Source organism: Littorina saxatilis, linkage group LG14 (assembly GCF_037325665.1).
Source record: "Littorina saxatilis isolate snail1 linkage group LG14, US_GU_Lsax_2.0, whole genome shotgun sequence".
In the NCBI taxonomy this organism is placed as follows: domain Eukaryota; kingdom Metazoa; phylum Mollusca; class Gastropoda; order Littorinimorpha; family Littorinidae; genus Littorina; species Littorina saxatilis.
The window spans coordinates 2,252,606-2,260,524 of NC_090258.1; the positions used below are offsets into that span (position 1 = coordinate 2,252,606).

General features: G+C 40.9%; 1 long non-coding RNA gene across 2 annotated transcripts; it reads right to left on the reverse strand.

The window, feature by feature from the left end:
- Window positions 1-708: 708 nt before the first annotated feature.
- Window positions 709-5,663, reverse strand: LOC138946883 (uncharacterized). Of its 2 annotated transcripts, XR_011449459.1 has the most exons (4): window positions 5,313-5,663; window positions 2,902-3,170; window positions 1,915-2,021; window positions 709-983 (listed from the first exon to the last, which is right to left on the reverse strand). It is a non-coding gene; the product is annotated as an uncharacterized lncRNA (long non-coding RNA). The 2 variants fall into 2 exon arrangements; XR_011449458.1 differs by lacking the exon at window positions 5,313-5,663 and having other exon boundaries at window positions 2,902-3,834.
- Between the last annotated feature and the right edge of the window lie 2,256 nt (window positions 5,664-7,919).

Below are 7,919 nucleotides of genomic sequence, written 5' to 3' on the forward strand. Positions count from 1 at the left end.
ACAATATATTACCTTACTGGGAGAATGCAAGTTTCCAGTACAAAGGACTTAACATTTCTTACATACTGCTTGACTAAAATCTTTACAAACATTGACTATATTCTATACAAGAAACACTTAACAAGGGTAAAAGGAGAAACAGAATCCCTTAGTCGCCTCTTACGACATCGGGTAAATTCTTCCTCGTCCCAACCAATATGGGACTCCCCCTAACCCGCGGGGGGGGGGGGGGGGGGGGGGGCGGCCCAAGCACTCTTGCATAAGGTGCACTAAAGTTGTGCAATGCAGATCTTGCGTTTGGGTGACACTTTTCTGCAGCACATTAAAGTTAGGAGTATGGGAGACAACTCCAACTGACTTAGTCTTGCGTCTGCTTTTGCTTTCAGTTCAAGACATTTTGACGAAGCGCACTTAGTTATGCCACCAAATAATAAAACTAAAGCCTGCCAAAGTTCAACAAAAGCTGAACACGTTTGGCTATTCTACGTTTGGTTGGCTATTCAACGGCATCTTGTGCGTGCTACATTAGTGTCAAATTAAAACAGGGGGTAACACGACGAGCGTCATTCTTGAAAATGAAACAATTCTGATGTCCTATTGAAATGTCTGAAAGCGGTCAAATGTCCTATTGATGCTGAAGAGCTAGGACATTTGTATCCTTAGCGGATTATGACTTTATTCAGTTATTCTGAATGTTTGTTTCTGCTGCATTTCTGCATAATGTCATCTTTTACGAGAGCAACGTAAAATTGAAATCAAGAATGCTGCAGTAAAACAGTGCTGTTGTTTTACTGCAGAAAACCTGTTTACACTTTTTCTGCAGCATTGTGTACTGCAAGAACTGCCTTGAACTCCAGTGGAGTGCAGTCCAGATCAACATCTGGGTCGTCGTCTAGGGGTTCCTGATCAGACTCCATCCTTTCCAGTGGAAGTCTTCTTCACATAGCTCATTGGTTGTGTCCTCAGCATATGTAGTTTGGAACCTGAAAGACACGAGAAAAATATATACTCGACCTGATAAAGCCTTTTTGAAAACTCAGATTTAATATCCACTTCAATAAACCCTTCATTTTGCCAAAGTTACATGCTTTTCCTATGACATTTCACATGCCTTTTTTGCCTTTTCCAATGTTAAAAGTTAAGTTTTCTGGGGCAAATTAGTGTATGAAACCGCTTTATGTTCTTTAAATTGATGGAATGTGTGCATTTGGTTGCGTGTGATCTGTTTATAAAATGAAATATTGTTAAAAACTGACCATGGGATTGCAGTTTTTGTCGAAGAAACTGAGTGAAAAGAAATTTGAAAGGGGAACGACTCTTGTCGCTAGACAAAGTATGAGAGTTATAGTTGCGTTGGGAATTAGCTTGTGTTGAACGTTTGTGCACGGCAGATTTAGATTCAGAAAACAACCGCACTCATGGATTTTATACGATTCATGTGTTCAAGCCTGCAGTTGTTAATTTAAATGCGGTATGTTTGTATTGTTTGCTACAATCGCAAAAGTAGATCCCACAAAGTCTAGCTCCTAAACCTGTGTGCTGTCGAGGATTCAGGCATGTTGGGTAAGTGATTTTGGTTGCTGGGTAAGTTACCTATAAATAGAGAATAATACATGGCTTGCTGTGTTGTACCAGATTTACAGGAGTTGTTTTTTAAAATATTGAACTGCAAGCGAAAGCACAAATTTGTTGTTGACCATGCCGTTAAAAAAAGCAATTGCAGAAAATAACCTAGTCATGTGTTTGTTGAGATCATGGGAGTTTGGGAAACATAGGTGCTCAGTTTTAACTGGTCGACCACATATTATTCTTGTTTGGCTCTCTGGAACCGGACATCACTAAAGCAGGGCGCAACTCTCAAACACTTGCAAATCCTGGTAGAGTTATTTTCAAACATTGTCAATTGCAAGCTACCTTTCAAGTGTCAGTCCTTGAGCTTTGTGGATGGTCAGTGCGAAGCTAGGAAGTACTGGAAACTGATGCCTCACAGCAATGTCCTTTTGTCGAGGATCAGGCATGGACTACAAACAAAATGAAAGTCACAATCTTATTTATACATCAGGGATGGCCAAATCTTGAAATCTTAACTCGCCAACAAGAAAGTTACTAGCCCGCCAGAAATGCATGTAGTACAGAAAGCTATAAGGCTATTTTCTCAGATTCTTTTTCTCATAACCTCTCACAATTCACATCTATTTTAAGACTCCCTCCTGTTCCAATACCTGGTTTTCTGAGAATGTTGAAGATCTTAGAAGTCAGGTTCCACTTTGAAGATAAAATCAGAGTACATTGTGTAATAATTGACGATATCAAATATTCCATCCATATAAACAATGCGAGATGAATGGTGGTTTCTTGTCCGACCAGCCTGTTTGAGGGAAGCATATTGTTGTTTGTTTCATCTTTATGAACCAAGATGTTTATTTTTTTAATTGTACCCAGTTTATTTTACAGTGGAACCCCCCTTTTTAGACCCCTCAATTTAAAACTTATTCCTCCCTTTTAAGACCAAGATTTCTCTGTTAGTTCATAATCTGTCTATATTTACCCTCCCTTTTAAGACCATGATTTCTCTGTTAGTTCATAATCTGTCTATATTTACCCTCCCTTTCAAGACCAAGATTTCTCTGTTAGTTCATAATCTCTCTATATTTACCCTCCCTCTTTTTTTAAGAGCTTAATGTGTCAGATTTTGAATTGTCTCAAAAAAGCGGGGTGGGGGTGCCCACTGTAAATCTTTCTTTACTTTCTTTATTTGGTGTTTAACGTCGTTTTCAACCATTCAAGGTTATATCGCGACGGCCCACTGTAAATGAAAACTCATGAAAATGATGCCTTTTGATGACAAAATAAAATGTCAACTCAGTAAAAATTGAGGTAAACAAAAAAACACAGGCATACCTGAGAAAGCAGTACGGCTCAACTCCACTGTCATGTTGGTCTTCTCAAAGTGGACAACCACTTTGTCATGGTGGAGGTCCACAACATGGCCAAGACTGCCGTTGACTAACCGGTCGCTTATGTTGCGGATCAGCATAACTGGACAATCTTTTTTGAGCCACAGGATCTTTGGGGCACGGGTGTTCTTCAAAGAACTTACATCTCCTTCATCAGTCGCGTGGAATTCCTGCAGCTGGCCAGACATACCCAGAGGCTTCTGCCTGTTGTATCTAAAAACACAATTATATAACAAAACTCAGATTTTTTAAAAGTAAATAAAAAAAAAACACTGCCTAGCAGACAACTATCATTACTTTATATAGCTATTCTGATGGACACGTGGGGGAATATGGGGGCTGTGATTGGATGGTCTCACACATCCCTTTTCCGATCATCAAAGCATAACGCTAAGGAAGTTGGCCATTTTTGCCAATATCCAAAAGCATATCGGCAATAACAAAGACGCATAGTTCCGGTTTCCTCCACGTGTATAAAGTACACGCATACCTCGCCAGGTTTGTTTCTGTGACTAGTTGACAGACGATGCCATTTGCTTTGTGTGTGTTTTTGTTGTTGCTTACTGTACATGATACATACTACGTGTAAAATCCAGTTCTTTAACAGGCAACAAACCTTGCAAATTTCCAGAAGCTGCAATCTGAAGCGACCTATCTCTGATTCTAGCAGACGATCTCTCCAATGAACACAAAATCAGCAAACTCTCCTGTCACATTTAACGTCCATTGTATAGTGCTATGTTGAAATGAAGTTACCGGTCTGAAACATTTAGGCGTTTCTTCTGAGACTATCCTTGTTCTCTTATCATCTACAGATTTACCGCAGTAACAGAAGTCAGACTTTCGAAAACACATAAGCAAGCATGATACGTCATGACGTCATACGATTCCTAGCATATTGACGAAATGCTAAACATCCGGTTATCTTGAGTTGTCTCGAGCTCCGTAATACATGTCCGCGGGTTTTTCAATGTTCGGTTATTTCCGTGACTTCATGCATTCTGGTAATTGTTGCTGACAAAAACATGATTTTAACACAGAATTTAATGTCAGAATAGCTATATAAACGCTATTGTGTTTTCATCGTAGCAATAGGGTCCGATATTTAGACGAGACAAGTATAATGCTGACGAGTTATAATCAAAATTGATATACATGTTAAAACTGTGATACATACATGTATGTAATAAATATGTTTAAAAACAAAGAATTTACTCTTTCCTGAGTGTGTGATTTTTGTCGCGTGTTTCTTTCAGGCGAGATATTCTTTCGGCTAGCCACTCGTGAAAATAGGAGGCGAGATTGTCTATGAAACGGTTTGGTGGCTAGCTACACAAGAATTAAACTGCACTGGTCGGTAAAAAAACAAGTCGTGGACAGCTAGTTGGATGGGCAGCTGAGTGGCCGCCATGTTTTCTCGCCAAGCGAGCAAGCCTAAAGCTACCCAGCGTTTGAGGCGAGAATTCTAGCGTCACTCGCGGCGAGATGTGCCCAAGAAATGGTACTTCCTCGCCCTACTCGCCAATCTCGCCTTTCCTCGCCTGTAAGAAACAGACGACTGGTGAGGTCAGTCTAAATTTGAAGTTAATTCATGACTGTTTGAATGTTTTAGAGAAAAAATCACTTGTACTTGAACTCAACCACAGAAATAAACTTTTTTTCTCTGGGCAAATTAATTTTGCATTTACATTGCACACATAATTTAGTTGACTTAAAAAGCTACAACTTTCAGCTTCCAGCACAGCTAGTTTATAAAAACAAGCAAACAACAATAAAACGCATTAAAACAAATTCTTCCATGTAACAGTCTTCAATATAATTTAAAAAATTAAATAACAAGCAAACAAACAAACAAAAACAAGTGACTGCAGATGTAACCCCAAAACTAGCCATTACTAGCTGACATGTCTTGATTCTGGAACTAACCACCACTGCAACCCTCCAGTCAGAATCGTATGCTTGTCCATGAAAGTAGGTCAACTAAGCAGGGGGCTGCTAGTGCTAGCCATCTTGAATCTTGATTCTCAAAGAGACGGAGAGGCGGGGCTAACAGTGGGAGGAGCCATAATCATAACGACCGCGTTTTACAAAGTGAAACGATCACTGCAGACGAACAATACGCACGTTTGGAAACCTATTGTGGTACTTGCGTTTACCTGGGGGCATTATAAACCAGGAATGAACTTTATTTTAAGTTAAAGCTTGCTGTTTCTTCAACAACAACAGCCAACATTTCTTTTAGACTAGAGTCATGTTACGAACACTGGTAAATCGTCTAAGTTCTCTTTTAATCTAAACTTCGGGTAAGTTTAAAGCCTGTTCATCAACAAAAGTAAAGTTAAGAAGTGTACATACCTGCTTGTCTAAGAATAATGACGTTGTGTCCAAGCTCGACTAATTCCCGTGCTTCTTCCATCGGACAAGTCGAACGGGCGGTCAAAGAACGCCCATTGCCGGAGCAGACGGTTTTCTGAGCATGCGCTGTAAAACTTTTACTGCGGAACGCTCCGGATGTAACCTTTTGTGGCCTTTGAACCTGGTTAACTGCCGGTAGGTTTCGATCTTCGCAATGTTAAGCTCAAAGAGAATGTTTTGTGTATCATTTCACGGGGTTTGAGGCTGCTGTGTCCCTCATCAGTTATATTGGACTAATTGCAGGCCGCTAGAATGCTGTACACCCTTGAGAGCGTACGAAAAGCGGAAAACATCAGCGCGAGTTCCACTTTCGATTCGTCGAGGCTCCAAGTTCCTCTCATGGAGTGTGGACACCGACCCCGTTCTTGACAAACTTCTCGAAGTTGGTGAATGGTTATTTCGAGTTTGTTGCATGAAGTGAAAGCTTAATCATTTTTGTTTGTGTGTGATGTTCGTGCGTTCGGGAAGGGGGTGCAGAAAGTGATGTAGAAAGCTTGAAACGGAGCGAGTCGGCAGTGCGGAGCACTCTGCGTTATATTCCTTGTAGTATATAGTACTTAGTAGTATGTCGTAGTAGTGGACTGTAGATAATGATCGACCGGCGACTTGATACAAGCTCCTGTGATATTGACAGACAAGCCGCAGCTACTGCATAGGTGAACACACACACACACACACACACACACATACACACACACACACACACGCACGCAAACAGAGGCACATACACACACACACACACACACACACACACACACACACACACACACACACACACGCACGCACGCACGCACGCACGCGGATATGACGTATATAATATAAATAGTAGAAATCAAACCCGCACCCCTCAGCCCCCTTGGATAAACAACATACACTACATAACAAAACTAACAATCGAACAAACAAACAAAAACAATGATTTCAATCATGTTAGCAAAAACGAACATAGAAATTGGGCAGAGCGCTATTTTATGATGCGTTCAATAGACGACAAAAAAAACATACACACAAAATATACTCTATTAAACATGTCGTGTGCACGTACATGACTTTTTCCCCTTTGTTTCTCATATTTCAAAACAGAAAAATACTCCATAACACTACAGTAAATCGAATGAGCCATCGCAGTTCCAGCGAAGCATGTTCACATTTTCGCGGGAATGTAGGTCTAGCATTAAAAATGCGAGCATGCGCACAAGATCTAGGTTAGCCATGCGCATGCGCTAAGACGTTGGTCGTCTGCAACTTCTGCTGTGGGGAAGCAAAGGCGACATGAGTTCTTGCTGACCGAAACAAGAAGTAAGGGTAAGTTTGTGTCTTTTGTACATTCTGTTTGATTGAAATAGTTTTATGAAAACGGTTGACGCCTGATCTAGCAATGGATGGCATCTGGCACGGCGCCGTTTGAATAGAAATTGATAAGATCGCTGCGTTTTTCAGCGGATAACTTCATCAACATCGTTTATGAAGACACATTTTGATGATCGGTTCTGTGTTGCAAAATCTCAAGAATAGATAAATGCATAAACTTTGATGTTTAATACCGTTGACGAGAAGGATGTGATTTGACTGCAGTAGCCTATTCTTTTGACAAAAACAAGTTTGCAAGCGAACTGCTCTGCCCTGATCTGTATGTTGCTTGAAAGTGAAACGTCGACTTCGCAGCTGAGTAGATCTACAGTCTCTGGTCTAACGACACGGAAATTTCGCGAAGTTTTTGTTGGCAATGAATGAAAGGGTAGACAGAGACGGGAAACACGCAGGAACAAGTCACAATTAAAGGCATATGTACGCGCTCCCGTGTTTACAAAGTGTAGTTTGCCCATAATCGATGTCAAACGCACCATAAGACCATATAATGACGATATGTCACCATGCGCGGACCATAATACATGCATTACAGCTTGTTCTAGCCTCTGAAAAAGTGAGGATGTCAACAAAGCCGCGGTGTTAGCTCCCTTGCATCAACGTTACATGTGTTGCCAAATCTATAAATAGGACGATCCAGATCAAAATGAAAATTAACATATCTCAACATTGAAGGGGTCCTAGACCACAATATTTTGCAGGGAACTTAATTTAGCATGTCTCCAGCTGTTGGTAAACCAATACATAGCGTGTATAGTCATCGAGTACATATGCCTTTAAGTTTAAGGGGTCATTGTCTCGAATGAGACTTATTTCAATGTTCATTTGGAATCGTTATTGGCTCACGTAAGTGTAGCCTATGCGATCGTAACTTTGTCTGTCTGTGCGTGCGTGTGTATGTGCGTATGTGCGTGCGTGTGTATGTCTGTGGTAGAAACTCTAACATTTGAAGACGTCACATTACATTGACGTCACATTATGACGTGAGAGGGGTAGACGTCACCCGAAGGAAGTACTGAAAGTCTCGGTCATTATTATTTTGAGCGGGCCGAGACTAGTTGGCAGTCGTGTCCCTGTAAGTAGGCTACATGCAGACAGACAGATCTAGATCTAGTGTCTCGCTTTCTTGCACAGTTTCACCTATATGCTCTTTCTCTCTGTGTGTGTGTATGTGTGTGT